Consider the following 16,891-nt stretch of genomic DNA (forward strand, 5'->3'; position numbering starts at 1 on the left):
TTAGAGTTAATGTTTTACTCCCATTTAAGGCTCAGATATTTGTTATATGAATAATCATTTTGCTTTGAAGGAAAACTTTTGGAATCTATGCTTTTGGTTTCCAGGAAAACCTGTGGGTGCTATGCTTATAATTATAAGAATAATTCCAGAATAGAGAGACTGATTGCAGGTTGGACTGTGCTCGTTCATTCATTCATTCAATCAAACACATAAAAAAAACAACAGAGAATGAGCAAAGGAGGAATGAGGCCAGTGAGAGGGAAATGGAAGTTAAAAAAACTAATAAGAATCCTATCCTTTTTTCCTCTTTCCCTCTACCCATAATTAGTAATAATGAGATTACATTTATATCTCAATTTATAATTTTCAAAGTGTGATCACAAACATTACCTTGAAAATCCTCTCAACAAAACCATGAGTGAACAGGGTGGGCATTATTGCCCCCATTTTGAAGAGGAGACATTGAAAACTCAGAGAGCTTAAGGACTTGCCCATTGTCACACAGCTAGGAAGTAGTGAGGGTGAGAATAGAACCATGTGCTTTCTACTACTTCATACTGTCTCTTTCTTCTTGGTAATTTTTAATTTTCATGTATTTTGCTTATTCATCATCATCATGTCTAAATATACACCTCACCTGACACTGCCCTAAAAGCTTTCCCTTGTAAAAAAAGAAAAAAAGTGTGAAGGGGAGCAGGTCAATAAAATTAACCCAGGTATCAACTGAGTCTGACACTCTAAGCAAGTTTCTGTACCTATAGTCTTACCCCTCTGCAAAGAAGGGAGGGAGTTTCAGTGCCTCATCACTTCTTCTGGGGAAATCTTGATCATTTTACTCACACAGCACTCATCTTTTGTTGTTGTGACTAGTTTTTCCCCCATTTACAATTTTTTGGTTATTGTTTAGATTGTTTTCTTGGGGCTGTTTCACTCTGAATTATTTGAAAGGATCAGAATTGAAAGGAGATAGAGAAAGGAAGGGGAAAGATACTGTACTTAGTACTTTACAAATATTATCTTCTTTGAATTTTACAAAAACTCTGGGAAATGGGTACTGTTATCATCATCATCATCATCATCATCATCATCATCATTATTATTATTATTATTATTATTATTATTATTATTATTATTATTATTATTTCCACCTCCATTTTATAGCTGAGGAAACTCAAAAAGATAGGTTAAGTGACTTGCCCAGAGTTGTGTAGCTACTAAGTGTCTGAGGTCACATTTGAACCCTTGGCCCAAAACTATCTACTGCTCCATAGCTGCCTCTTTGAAACCTTGGAGGACATCAAGTCCAATACTGTTAATTTTACAGATGAAGAAACTCCGGATTATGAGGAATGTACTTAGTGTCATCCACCTAGTGTCAAGGGCAAATTTCAAATTCATGTCTTCCTGATTCTGCATCTAGTATGGTCTCCAATTTACCATGTAGCCCTCCTAAGTTTCTATGAATTTTTCATATTTTTCATTTCTTATCAACCAGTAGGATTGGTGTACCTTTTTTCTTACTCTTTGCTTGTTCTGACCATTAGTAGAGTTCATTTCTACCTGCCCAACAATTGTATAGCATAGGGAAAAGGGAAGAGTCTAACTCAAACCATTGTATGTATGTGTTTTTCCAACATTTTGTCTCTAGGTGGTGAGATGGTGGTAGTGTATCAGATTTTCTCATTTTGTGATTCAGTAATGATAGGTCAATAGATACACTTTAATTCTTATTTATTTAATGATTTTAATTTAGTGTTTTATTTTTCCCCAATTAAATGTAAAATTAAAATTTCTTTTAAAATTTTTGAGTTTTGAAATTTTCTCCCTCCTTCTCTAAGGTCCTTTTGAGTTCTATATCTGTAAGTCCCTGATCCTTGATCAAGATTGGGAGATCAAGATTTTCTCCTTGAGAAGGCAAGCATTTGATATAGATTATACATCAAGTAGTCAAGTAGAGAACATATTTCCCTATCAGTCATATTGTAAAAAAAAAAGTTAAAAAACCTCCAAGAAACATTAAGAAACCTAAAAAAGTATGCTTCAATCTGTATTCAGACTCCATTAGTTCTTTTTCTGGGGATGGACTGTATTTTTTTCATCATAGATACTGCAGATTTGTCTTGGATTATTTACTGTAGTGCTGATCATATCTGTCATTCACAAGTGATCATCTTGTTCTCCAGGTTCCACTCCTTTTTTACTTTGCCTCAATTCAACTAAGTCTTTCCAGGTTTTTCTGAAAGCATCTGCTCATCATTTCTTATAGAACAATAATATTCCATAACAATCATATACCTTAATACACTTTAATTCTTGTTCTCTCATCTGGCTGTTTTCCTCATTCCAGAAAACATTATTCCCTAACACCATTTTCCCCTTCCTCTGTTCCTTTGTGAAATTCTATAGTCTAATGTCAAAGAGAGGAGCCCAAACCTATTCTCTTAATTGAGATTCATCTGCTACAGGTCTGAGCCAAATGTGAGGGAAAGAGGATACAGTAGGATGATGCAGGAGATACAGGAGATGTGGATCTACTGTAGCTATTTTTATTGATTCCCCCCTCCAAACCAGGTCTCCTGACCCTCCCAATCTTGATCAAGGATCAGGGACTTACAGACATAGAACTCAAAAGGACCTTAGAGATCACATAATCCATCCTCCCCATTTTACAGATGAAAAAATGCAGGGACAGACAAATGAAAGGACTTGGTTGCATGGTTAATAACTACAAGAAGCTATCACAGTGCAGGTCTGTGTTAACAGCAGAATTCCAGGAATTAGACTGTTCTCAGAATGTCTAGATACCTGAGTAAAGGGATCTAGGCTCACAATACATCTACTAAATGCATCTAAAACTTCGACATATCTAGTCAGTAATATAAATTTCCTGTATTCAACTGCACCATTATTCCTACTCTACACTCTTGCCTCACTTCCTTCTGCCAACATAGTACCTTTTATGACCTGGGGCAAAATATACCTTATAAAAGTTGACAGTTCTACTAAACTTTACTCTGCTTCAAACCACATCTGTAGTCTCACATTTAGCAAGAACCAAACTGAAACATATGAAGAAGCCCAACTTTCCAGAGCAGGATAACTCTGTTCAGAGAAAAATGTCAATTAATCATTAATATTAACCTAAGTTAATTGATTATTAAATTATAAATATCAAAATATTAATATTAATTAATAGTCATTAACACAGTCTATTATGTGCTAGGCCATGTTCCAAGTTCCAGAGATACCAAAAGAGACAAAAAGACAGTTCCTGTCCTTGGGAAGCTTACAATCTAATGGACAGGATAAGAAGCAAATAAATTTTAAAAAATGAAGAATTAAGAAGGGTTGGAAAAGGCTTCCTATAGAAGATGAGGATGAATATTAAACTAATATAGTAGAAGACTCAGCTGAAGGTAGTAGGGATGGGGAGTCTGGAGAAGAGCTTCAGAGGGAATATAATAGTTTACCTTACGTAAACTATATAAAGAGTTACCACACAGAAGAAGGACTGATTGGATTAGTTTTACCTTAATTCAAAGTACCCTCTGACCAATGGCTAGGAAGGAAGGAGTCAGATTTTCTCTCAATATAAGGAAGAACTGCCTAATAACTGGAATTGTTCAATTAGTAGAAAGGACTGTTTTGTATCCACTGTAGTTTGACATGGAGAGATTCAGGACTGAACATTAGGAAAGGGAATATTGCAGAGTGAGGATATAGATTTGGTGGACTTTCCAAGCTGGAAACACCAGACTGAACCAAAAGTTTCATAATCCCCTCCTCCCATCCTTTACCAGTGTAAAATTCCAAATCCCCTCTGGTTTGAAGCTCATAAAACTCCATTGTTTCCAATTGTCTTCTCAAGATATGTCCCTTTCTGTTGACAAATAAACCCTCCATTTTCTGGCATCCTTTATGCTGAAAACTTCCATCTCTCTAAATCTGTACATCTGGTTCTTTCTCCCAGTAAATTATTAACATTTCTCCAATTGTGACATCTAAGATACTCATTTATCCAAAGCTCTTGATCAAGAACCTCTTTCTTCCAATAAAGTCCATGGACTTTCACCTGTGGAACTAACTTATTGAGATGTGGAGGTAAATGGAAGAGTGACAGGACTATAGAATGACAGTTGAACCAATTCCAGTGAACAGTCTCTCAAAGGACTGTCTTCTTCATGTTGTGACCTGAGGAGCTTTGGAAAATCTCCCTGGTTGAATCTTATATTGCCTTTGCCCAGACCTAGATGTCTCCTTTTAGGACTTAAACTTTCTCTTGTACATGTTAAAGCATACTTAGAAAAAACATTCACTTGCTACCCTGACTCTTCTATGAGACTTCTGTAAGTCCCAAAATATTTGGTACAGACTTGGGAACACACATATATCTCTTCTTCATTGAGTGACTTTGACACATGGGAAAATCTTGAGAGGATGGCTGGGACTATCAAAATATGAACAAATGGAGTGCTATATGGTTCTTTTCTCTCCAATCTTTATGCCTTTCCATTTCCCAAAAAGTTACCTACTGTGTAGTTTGGGCACCTTAGCCAGGGAATATATATTATTTGTCTTTGTATAACTCCTAGACTCCAGACAGATACAATTGAGAATTTATGCCACTCTACCACATAATCTTCCAGAGGAGCTCACAGCCCTGGTCCATTACCAATCCCTGAGCTATACATTAATAGTTCTGCTCTCCCTTCAATGAAGAAACACAAAAGATTCCAACATATGCAGGTATTATTGGGGGACTGACTAGTGAAGTCCCAGTCTTCTGAGCATGCTCAAATTTGCTTTGGCTGATGAGTTATACAGAACATGTGTAGTATCTTCTGTTGCCAATACAACATGTGGAACTTCAGGAATGATTTTTAAGCTATGGTGACTCATGGTGAGGACTAAGTGATGATGAAAAGTCTTTTGTTATTTGAGGAAATAGATGGATGGATGACTCAGGAGAGATTGAACTATAACTGAGTGTTTATTTGAAAAAAGTTTGAGCAAATGGTTTTTCATTCTTTCCCCTGGTTGGTTTCAAGTGAGTTAGAATAGTGTGAACCATTGGGTGGGGAAGCAGTATCTCTCTTATCTACCAATCTGAACACCAGGTGTCCATGAACACATGGAATCTTTGTTTTATGATTATTTTTTCCTGATCCTTGACTGATGAATATCAGATGGAATTGGCCATATTCTGATCTTATGAATTTAGAAAGGTTAGAAGAGACAAATCCTCAGTAAGCTGAGTCAATAACAGAGACTACCAAACCCTCTACCACCACCAACCACATCTGAGTTTAATATAAAGCCAGCAAAACAGCTGAGTGACACATTTGACCATATTTGATCAGCTTGGTCAAAAAGGAGCCATCTTGGTTGAGCAAGGGAGTAATTTATCCACTGCTGAGCCAAAACACCAGAGCAAACTTGGTAAAGGCTTCTTGAAGGAATAAAAGTTCCTCCAAGGAGGTTCGCAGTATCCTTTGACTACAGGAGTTCTTTACATGTGAACCTTACTTTAAGTTTGAGACTGCTCTGCCTAAGGAGCATGCTCCCCCCAGCTTTTGCATTTTTTAAAATTTCAATAAATATCCCTTTGTAAAATCTAATTGATGTCAACTAATTGATTGATTTTGATTGGGGTCTACCTGATGGGAACCCATAAATTAGAGACCTCAGACCTTCAGAGTTGTTGTACATTTCTGGCAGATATGTAGCCAGCCATCCTCTAGGAATCCAACCAGACACTGTAAGTAAGGGAGAGTGAGCACAATGTGAGTGTTGCACAGTACAAAGTGGTCTGATGTATGATATTACCTGGAATCATGGAACCTTGCCTTTTCCTGAGACAGGAAGGACATTTATTGGGTCACATGAAAAGCATAAGATAAATTGCAGTAGTGATTTATGTTAAGCTTTGGTATGGTTTTTAATGTATTGAGGGTAGAAATATATAGGCAGTGTGTTTATTTCTGTCCAGGTGATTAGATACAATCTCATCCATTCATCAATTCAAGTGTTCCTAATCAGGGGGACTGTTTTTCCAAAGGGATCATTGCAAATATTTATCAGGCTCACGTCAGTGATTGCTGCACTCTGATTGCTGCCTTTATGTCTCTTCTAAAAGCCACTTTTGACATCTTTTGCATAAGTAAAATAGAAGAGACTTTGTGTCCCTTTCTCTTGTCACACTGAACAGGCGGGGATCAAGATATGGACAAGAAGTGAATTGTTTGGCACAACTTCCATTCTTGTCATCCTATTTTTCTATCATTATTCAGCCTGGATAAATTGCCCACAGAAGTGATTGTGAAAAGACAATCCTAATCATACCATAAGCAATTTCCTATCTCTCTTACCCAAAGAGAAAATTCCCAGGTTCTGTGTGATTTGTTCTCTTTCCCTTGAAAAAATAAAAACAATTCATAGGAGAACAACAAAATGTGCATAGCCATTATTAGTGTGGTCTCCCTATGTTCTCCATAGAGGACATCCTGTACAAGGGACACAAAATGTGCCTTTTATTAAGTGTAAACAGGTCACTCTAAAGAAGTAATTTCAAACAAATAGTTGCTTAAGAAACATATCTTGAGGGAAATTAAAAGAAAACAAATTCAACAACTCACAACTGCTTATAACACCTATAAGTATAAAGTAGGGTCCCAAACTTCTTAGGGGAAAAATGACTTTTGCTTTCCCTAGAACCTTTCTGATAGAATGGAGAATATGGGAGTAGATGGGCAGAAAGTGGTAAGGAAAGACCATGACCACTATGTTTGGGGAAAAACAGGAAATGGGGATGTGGTATGGGGGGTGCCCCCAGAGTTATCAGCATGGTGATTATAGGGGATGGACAAATGACTCACAGATTATGAGCTGAAAAAGACCTTAGAGATCATGAGATCATAGATTTAGATCAGGAAGCGACTTTAGAGGCCACTAAGCCCAATCCACTCATTTTATAAATAAAGAAATTGAGGTCCAAAGAAATTAAGTGACTCACATTTCTAAAACTGTCAAGAAGTGAATTTGAAAATAGGTCTTCCTGACTCCAAGTCCATGACGGTATCCAGTGTGTCCCTTAGCTGCTACCTTCATCTTTCTATGGATGAATACTTGAAGATGAAGAAGAGAATACAACCAAAGTCATATGGGTAGAAAGCAGGTGAATCAGGATTCAAATACAAGTGCCCTGACTTAAAATCCAGAGCTTTTGGATCTACCAAGCAAGGACCTAGCCTATTGCTTGGAGAACTGTAGTAGAATCATGGTCAATACCTCCAATGAGACAACTTTCTTTTCACTAAAAATATTACAATTAATTATAACATAAAACTTGGATGAATGAATGTGAAAATGAACAGGCACAGACTGGATGAAAGATAGTGACACAGTGACTGAGCCCTGAAGGTTCATTTGGGTGCCTATCTTAAGCTTCTGGATCATATATGTTAATGGGGATAAATACAAGTAGAGGCAAAAGGTGGAGGAGGAATCCAAAGAGCTTGCCCTGGCGCTCCACAATGCCATAGAAATTCAAAATGCAAGATTCCCTTTACCTCATTGTCCCCTATTATTTGTGGCACTAGTACCATTGCCATATTTGGACCTCTGCCTTTCTATTCAATTCCACTAGGCTGTGAAAAGAAGACTGAGATATTTTAAATGGTTGAAAATTAGGAAGATGAAAGGGAATTTTGAGCTAGGCTTTGATTTAAGAGAGGACCCAGGGAAGAAAGTGAGAAAGATTGTAGGCAAGAGGTGACAAGGAGGGAAAAAAGTATTTTAAAAAATTGAAGCTGCACAAGGAGTAATATGAAATGCTTTGGATTAAAGGGAATTGTAAATTCTTTTCCTTGGGCTCCAGATGTTATATGTCCTCTGTCAATTTTAGCTTCTCAAAGATGAGCTAAGAGATCACCTTGGGAAGATTTCCAACATCTTCTGGGCTAGAATCCTGATTGTATTTTTTATTACTTATGTGACTGAGATGCAGGTCACTATATCTTTCAGGGATTCAATTGCCTTATCTGGAAAATGCAGGATGTAGATCAGATATCTGAAGGTCCTCTCTAGGTCTAAATTGTTCTTTCAATAAATGTATATTAAATGCTACTAATAGTCAAGTACTATACTAGGCACTGGATATAAAATAGGAAAAAGAATTATAACTCCTATCTTCAAATTCCTTGCAATTTAATGTGAGGAAGACAACTCATCAAAGGGAGCCAAAAAGCAGAGGAAGCTGGGTATTAATGAGAAAGAACCAGTTGTCTTAGAGGCATGATGCAATCATGTACAAAGGAGTGCAGCCTGGTGAGAAAGAAAGAGGTGAAGAGCCCTTTTTAAATAAAGGCTTTGGGAGGAGTCCTTTGCTTCACCCTCTAGCCCTCCAATTAGAGGTGTTGTGATGAACTGTGAGAACCAAGACTCACAAATCTCATAGGAGGAGATCTTAGACACCACCTTAGACAATGTTTTTGGTTGTTGTGGTTCTTTCCCCCAAAACTACCAAAATGACGTCACTATGTTTGAGTCAAGATATGGTGTGTCTCACAAAAAAAACCCTAAAAAAACAAGCAAACAAACAAACAAAAAACCTAAAAGATATGGTGTGTCTGATTATGGCTGATCAGACCAATAAGCCAATAAGAACTCTGAAGGCTCTATCACAGGTCAGGCACAAATAGTCCATGTGAACATTTGGAGTAGAGATGTCTCTAAATTTGTGCATTACATATTTGTTTTGAGCTACTGAAGTTTGGCTTCTCTGATAGAGCACAGTGATTTCTTTGATGTTGGGAATGCCATGATAGGTTGTCCTTGTCTCCCATATCATGAAATATATATATTTTTTAAGTTTTTGCAAGGCAGTGCGGTTAAGTGGCTTGCCCAAGGCCACACAGCTAGGTAATTATTAAATGTCTGAGGTCAGATTTGAACTCAGGTACTCCTGACTCCAGGGCCAGTGCTCTATCCCCTGCACCACCTAGCTGCCCCCCATGAAATAGATTTTTAAAGGTTTTTGGAGAGACTTAGAGGCCTTGTATTGCTTCCTCTGCCCTTTAGTGCTTGTCTTGTGTGAGTTCTCTGCAAATAGTCGCTTAACAATGTATATGACTAGGTTGGTTGCAGAGGGATCAAGTGTGGTCAAGGATAGAGACACTTTAGGAATGCTTACATTGAGAGGGAGATGGATGGAGAAGAAGAACAAATGAAAGAAACAGAGGAGGGTTCTCAGTAAACTGAGAACCAGGGTTGTAAAGTATTACAAAAGCCAATTGAGGAGAGAATGTTAAGGAGTGAGGGGATAGTTCAGTCCATTGTGCAGTTTTGTTGTTGTTCATCCTTCTCAAAAAGGACCAGTGATGTCTTAATTTGTGTGCAAATTGGATTTAAGTAATTAAAGTCATCAACCTTCCTCTCTCCTTCAAAGTCATCAGTCCAGTGGTAAGACAAATCTCATACATTTATTAAGGTAATTTATAAAGTACCTAGAGAGATAGTACAATATAGTCAATAGAAATTTGGACTTGGAGTTAAAAACACAGATTCAAGTCCCATCTGTCTTATATACTGGCTGTGGCTCTGGCCAAGTCACTTCATTTCTCAGTAACCCAGGCAACTCTCTAAGATTATACACTCAGAGAAGATATCAACTTGCACTGAAGAGAGGATATTCTTTATTGGATGTTCATTAAACTGGTGAAACCAGAGGTCTGCTACAGGAAAAGGGCCTACTATGTGCCAGATACAAAGAATATAGCAATTTAAAATGATCCAGTCTTTTCCTTCAAGGACTTTGCAATCTCAAATGCTGGAGAAAAAATGACCACTGGATTTTGTAATGAAAAGGCAATCTCAGTAAAGTTTGTATAAAAGCAAGATATAAGGGATTAATGAGTGAATGGGTGATGAGGAAATCAATGCAGAAGAATATCGACAAATATTTCCAAAAGTTTGGCAGTGAAAGGGAAGAATAATGGATCAGAGAGAATAGTCAAGGAAGGTAGCACTTGGGATGCCATATGTGAAGGCCTACCCCAACTGGTTGTGAAGCATTTTGTAAATTAGCGATCAATCAAATGATGTATAGTTGTTGTTAAGTCATGTCTAATTCTTTGTGATACCAATTGGGGTTTTCTTGACAAATTTACTGGAGTAGTTTGCCATTTCCTTCTCTAGCTCATTTTACAGATAAGGAAACTGAGGCAAATAGGGTTAAATGACTTGGTCCAGGATCCCACAACTAGTCAATATCTGAAGCCAGATTTGAATTCAAGAAGATGAGTCTTCCTGAATCCATGCTTTGTCTACAGTGCTATCTTTCTACCCTAATGAAATGATAGTATACTATATGTTGGTTTGGTTTCTTTATTAGGTCAACCAGAGGGCCTAATAGTTCCAAGTTAGATATTGAATTTAACACAAAATAGCAAAATATGAGGACACACGATTCTACAGAGCTGCTAGAGGCAGCTAGATAGTAGAGTGGATAGAGCCCTAGATTTCTGAAGACTGTGTGTGTAAATCTGCATAAGTTATTTAATATATCTGGCTCCTCACAATATTGTAAGACTAAAAATGAGATGTTTGTAAAGTTCTTAGCACAGTGCTTGTGTTCTGAATGAAATTCCAAAAGAGTATGATTAATCAATTTATTAGTTAGGCTAACAATAGCCAATAAACATTGGTCTTTTTTGGTTGTCAAAGACCCATCTGAGGGTCATAGGGCCCTTTAAATTCAGGTGTGTCTGACTTCTTATCTATCTGACAGTGCATCTGACATGAGGCAACCATGATGGGTAGGTAGATGATTCCATTCATATTTGACACTCAAGGAATACCAGTTGCTCCATGAGAGACAACCACCTCCAGCAAGCTTGGCTCAATCAAGTTTTCACTAGCTTTGTCACCCCAAACTTTGGTAAAGGAAAAAAAGGACATTCCAATCTTCCTCTGGCCTCTTTTTACTGAAGAAAGGTGCTTCACACTAGCTAGGCAAAGATAGATGCCTTGGGGGTTAGGAGTTATTACACCCTTTAGAAATGAGATCTGCTCTTTAGAAGTGGATTTTGAGGAAATGAATGGATTTGCAGAGAGATATTGGTTATTATATAAGATAATCCAATATTAATTTTCCTTACCTGGGATATAGTAGGTACTTAATAAATGTTTGTTCCTTTCTCTTATTACCTTCCCCCATTCCCATGAACAAGAAATATTTGCCCCTTTGCATATCTCTTACAGGTTACCACACCATGAGTTGAGAAAGAGACAAGAGAAAGGAACACATAAGACTAGGGGAGCATGATATCTGCTGATCTTGAAGGATGAATTTTTTTTGTTCCAATGGGGGAAGCATCTGCCAGGTCTGTAGCTTAAATCTCTAGGAGCTCTCTTTAGCTCTTTTAGTGATCTGCTTTCTATCTAACTGCACTCAACAGATCTGCTAGGTAAGTCCTTGAACATTTTCATTCTAACTTGTGAATTCCTTTGATTCTATCTGAGCTGCACTCTTTGGATTCAATTCATTATTGGATTTAAAGTGAGAAAATTCTTTCTACTCTAAATCACTTCCATGATGCTACTTGAAGAATATGCAGATTATGCTGTTAGGACCTTCACCTTAGCAAGACAAGAGGGGCAGAGTAGAGCTAGGGAATTTTTTTTTCTGCATTACTTTTTGCAACAAAATTGCTGCTCTTCCCTTGAGAATGCTTTTCTAGAACTGGACATATTGGAACATTTTAAAGTAAGACAATGGCAAGCTGAAACACATTCAGAGGAGGGTAATGAGGTTACTTTGATAATTTGAGTAGTAGTATGGAGAAAATGGGAGGTATCCTCACTTTGGGGTCAGGAATTCATGGATTCAAATCCAATTTCAGATATTTACTAGCTGTGTTATTCTGAGCAGCTTTAAATCTATTATGTGAATGATGATGATGATGATGAAGGGATTGGAAATAAATGTCAGTTTAGAATCAGGAGAAAAAAACTGTTGTTATTTGCAGTATATTAGAAAGAGCCACTACTGAATGGGTGAGAGCGAGGAAAAGAGACAGAGAGATAAAGAGACAGACAGAAAGAAAGACAGAGAGTCTTAGCGTATGTGAGGTAAAGGATTGAGTGCATAGATAGAACAGTTAGCCTAAGGGAAAATCTCAGATTTACCCATCTTCAAATAATGAAAACCTGAGGTCCTTCTCTGATTCATCACAGTCTTTCATGTCACATTTCTTACATTGCTGAAGCTTACCAGTCTTCTTTTCCATCACATCATCTTCCAAATCATCACTTAATCAAGATCTCTGTTTCTGTCAAATCCTGCCCTGTGAGGTAATCCTTATATTGCTAACAACTCTTGCTTCTGAAATGCCATATTATTGCCTTCCTAACCTTTGGATCAATGTCACAGTCCTTACCCCCAGATTTAAAAATTCTTCTTCAGTTCTTTCTGAACTACCTTATTTCTGGATGAGATCTCAAGAGTTTTTGAATGAATGAAGTGCAAATGAAGGAAATCTTTGTCAGGTAATTAGAAGATTCTACAAACACTGGCAAAACTTGAGAGAAACCTCTTCTCCAGTCTAAACACTCCCAGCTTTTTGAGTCAAGTCCTTAAATAGCATATTCTTCAGTCCACTTTATCATTTAGTTTTTTTAGTTTAGTTTGAATGCTTAGCAGTTAAGCTCAAAAAAGAATCTCAGAGTTCAGTTCCTTATCCTGCCAGATGATCTTCAGAATCTTCCTAAGAGAATGCAAATGGAAACAATTCGGTTTCCTGGCACAGAGCTGGCTGACTGTCCAGGGTTCACAGGCATAGGGCAATGAGGTCAGCACAATGGCTCTGTAGACTTTCAGTTTGGTAGTCTGTCTAATACCTCTTCTTTCTCACACTTTCTTTCAGAGTCTCCCCAAAACTGAGCTAGCTCAGGCAATATGTGTGTGTCAACTCATTATCAAGTTCCTCCCTGAAAAGTATATTGCCAAAGTAAGTGAATTTATCCACAGTATTGAAAACTTCTCCATTTGTTGTGATGGTTCAACATATGGATGGATCATCCAAGTTTACTTGGTGTTAATTGTTAGGCCAAAATTAGCACAAACAGCAGAGATTCACATTTTGTTTCATCTCAGCTTTAGAAGCTGCATTGGGTGCACAATCATCTGCAAACAGATTATACGCCAACATTGCCTTCACTTTGGTTTCTGTTTGCAGCTTTTGCAAGTTGAAAAATTTACCATCATTGTGGCAGCTTACCTTGATGCCCTACATCCTCATTGAAGGTATGTGAAAACATGGCTAAAAATATCAAACTAAAAAGTATAGGAGCAAGGACATAGTCTTGTTTCACTCCATTGGTTACAGAGAAAGCACAAGTACATTGTCCATTAGCCAGAACCATTATGAAATTGATGTACAAATACTGATGAACTTCTCCAGGTAACCAAATTTTGATGTAATTTTCCATAAGTCTTCATGACAGACAGTATCAAACTCGGTCAGACTTCCATTCTGTTTCTGGCATTTCTCCTGGAGTTGCTGGGCAGCAAAAAAACCATATTGACTGTTCTTCAGCCCTTTCTAAAGTCAAACTGGCTCTCAGGTAAATGACCATCTTCCAGGTGAAAGATAAGTCCATTAAAAGAGACCATGGAAAGACTTTTACCAGTAGTGGTTAAGAGAGAGATTCCCACTATGATTGTTACAGAACAATCTATTTCTTTTGCCTTTCTTGAGATGGACAGTAGAAGCATCCTTGCTGTTGGGGCCACATTAAGGGACATGATCCTAGAGAGATGGGTTGCACACTTCCATAAGTGTTCTCAAGAGGATCCTATCAATCAATGCTCAAGCCATTGACCATTTACTCAGGTTGAAGTCACTCCCTTCCTAGCAGAAGTTCCATCTAAAGAAGTTTTGAATACTCCTTTCATGTAGCAAAGCAACTGATGCTGATTCTATTCCAGCTGAGATTTGCAAGTGGGGATGTCTATTCTTTATACAAAAGCTGATCAAAGTTTCCTTTCAAAGTATCTAGAGTTCTTGTTTTTAATTTAGAAGCTTCTGTATTTCCCTATCATTTTCATCAAAGCAGTTTTGATGTTTGCAAGTGTCCTGAGTCAGCAAATGTAAAGCTGTACACCAAATCCTTTCTGCTCCAATTGTATGTTGCTCAACTTTCCCTCCAAGTTAGCAAAAAATTGTTCCCATTCAGAGAATCACTCTAATCTCCTGACATTAATTCTTCTGACACTCATTTTGCCTCAGGGCTACTGCTTTTTTAGAATAGAGATATTTAACTTAGGATAAGTCTATGATCAGTCCAACATTCTAAGTCACACATTGCCTTCATCACTCTCACATCCTTTCTGTCTTTTCTCCTGACAATCAGATAGTCTATTAAATGTCATTGTTTATTGTAAGGACATATCCAGGAAGTTTTATTGCATTTAGCTAAATGGAAGACAATATTTGTGATGAGAAGATCATGAGATACACAAGCTCTGCTGTTGTATTCAAGTCTGTTCCTCTCAATGATTCCCTGCCATATCTGGTAATCTGAACCTACTTCAGCATAAAAATCACCCAGAATTATGTTTGTCCTCTTTTGATAACATTGATGATAAGGGTCTCCAGGTCTTCATAAATTTTTTCTCTGCCCTCCTTAGATGATGATGGTGGTGTGGCATTTTCCTGCAAATGGTATTTGCATTGAAATGATTCCGTCATTCACAAATTTGTTGATGAGATTATGGTGCTCCCCTTCACTGCAACTACTCCAGAAGAACATGTATCCAGCTCTGAATTCAGTAAGCTACCCTTCATCTGCCAGTCTTGTTTCACTCAAGGTTGCTATTTGGATATGATACCTGCTGAGTTTTCTTGCAACAAGAGCTGTTCATCTTTCAGGTCTCCTAGATCTGGTATTTTCTATGAGTGTTTTGCACAATCCATGTACTGATGATGAATGGAATAATTTCTGAAGTACAATTTTTGGTGTTTCACTGCAGGGTGTGATCCTTATCTGCCACAGTAATCATATCAAGGGTTGGGTGAGCAGACAATTTTGGGGGTACCCTTTTAGCTCCTTCCTTACATCAGAGGTAAGTATCATGATCCTTAAAAGGTTTCTTAGACACCTAGGGGGCTGCTGAATCCCATTGCTCCTTCTGGTGAGGATATGACCCTATGGTCTGGGTTGCCTATGTGCAATGTTTTAACTACAACTCCTAGTGTATCTACAACTGCTGTTTCACTACAGGACTTTGAGATATGTAAAAAATTGTAAAATGATATGACTGATATATTTTGATTGGTGAATTTATTGTATGTTGTAAATTATAAATAGCATTAGCAGTAACTTTTGTCTATTCTATTGATTCATGTTTTCTAAAAATCTTAAATCTTTTATCTAATTGAATTCTTCCCTAGCTGCACTTTCCCCATCCTCTGCTTAAGAAGGTGATTTTTTTAACTCAAGTGTAGGATTTTAATATATGTCTTGATGCATTTGTTCATATTAGATTCAGGTCATTATTCTATACTATAAAGATCTTTTTGGATACCAATTCTCACTATCCAAATATTAGATATTTCCTTCCATTTGGTGTCATCTATAAATCTGATAAATGTCATCTTTGGTCTTTTATTAAATATATCAAACAATATTGGAATTAGGACAGATCCCTTGGTGCTCCATTAGAGAAAGACTCAATGGTTATTCCTTGGGTTCAGTAATTCATCCAGTTCTGAATCCATCTAACCAGTCCACATTTTACCATCTAATCAACCAAGGTATGTGAAAATTCTTTCTAATGCTTTGGCCTAAAATTTGCCAACTTGCCCGGCTTCTTCTTTTTAAGTTGGGAGCCTTGCTCTTCTCTAGTCCTAGAATTACCTCTCCCATTCTTCATGATCTTTCAGAAATCATTCATAGAGACTCAACAATCTCATCCACAAGTTCTTTCAAGATGTTAAGGTGTAGTTAGACCTGTTCAGGTAACTAGGACTCATTGAAGTCAGCAAGTCAGTTTTACCACTCTTTAAATCATTTTTATTTTGTTCTTTACATTTTCCTTGCAGGGAAAACAAAATATCAGTAGATATTAATTCCTTAGGAGTAGGGATTATTCTTTACATCTAATGATTCTGACAAAGGACTCATTTCTAAAATATACAGAGAACTGAGTCATATTTTTAAAACAAAAAAGCCATTCCCCAATTGACAAATGGTCAATGGATATGCAAAGGCAATTTACAGATGAGGAGATCAAAGCAATTCATAGCCATATGAAAAAATAATCATTAATTATTAGAGAAATGCAAATTAAAGCTTCTCTGAGGTACCACCTCACACCTCTCAGACTGGCCAATGACAAGAAAGGATAATGATCATTGATGGAAGGGATGTGGGAAATCTGGGACACTATTACACTGTTGGTGGAGCTGTGAACTCATCCAACCTTTCTAGAGAGCTATTTGGAACTACGCCCAAAGGGCAACAAAAATGTGCATACCATTTGACCCAGCAATACCACTACTAGGTCTATATCCTGAAGAGATGAAGAAAAAGGGTAAAAACATTACTTGCACAAAAATATTTATAGCAGACCTGTTTGTGGTGGCAAAGAATTGGAAATCAAGTAAATGTCCTTCAATTGGGGAATGGTTTAGCAAACTGTGGTATATGTAGGCCATGGAATACTATTGTTCTCTTAGAAACCAGGAGGGACAGGATTTCAGGGTAGCCTGGAGGGATTTGCATGAAGTGATGCTGAGTGAGATGAGCAGAACCAGAAAAACACTGTATATTCTAACAGCAACATGGGGGTGATGCTCAACCCTGAAGGACTTGCTCATTCCATCAGTGC

General features: G+C 37.4%; 2 long non-coding RNA genes across 3 annotated transcripts in view; one reads left to right on the top strand and one right to left on the bottom strand.

The window, feature by feature from the left end:
* The window catches only part of LOC141487794 (uncharacterized), a 125,529-nt gene that overhangs the window by 107,115 nt on the left and 1,523 nt on the right, over positions 1-16,891 (bottom strand). The gene's annotated exons all lie outside the window — the stretch shown is intronic.
* Positions 11,485-15,276, top strand: LOC141489838 (uncharacterized). 2 transcript variants are annotated; one of them, XR_012469003.1, is made up of 4 exons: positions 11,485-13,007; positions 13,236-13,303; positions 14,690-14,830; positions 15,032-15,276. It is a non-coding gene; the product is annotated as an uncharacterized LOC141489838 (long non-coding RNA). The 2 variants fall into 2 exon arrangements; XR_012469002.1 differs by lacking the exon at positions 11,485-13,007 and having other exon boundaries at positions 13,200-13,303.

The sequence above is a fragment of the Macrotis lagotis genome, chromosome 5, assembly GCF_037893015.1.
Source record: "Macrotis lagotis isolate mMagLag1 chromosome 5, bilby.v1.9.chrom.fasta, whole genome shotgun sequence".
NCBI classification, from domain to species: Eukaryota; Metazoa; Chordata; class Mammalia; order Peramelemorphia; family Peramelidae; genus Macrotis; species Macrotis lagotis.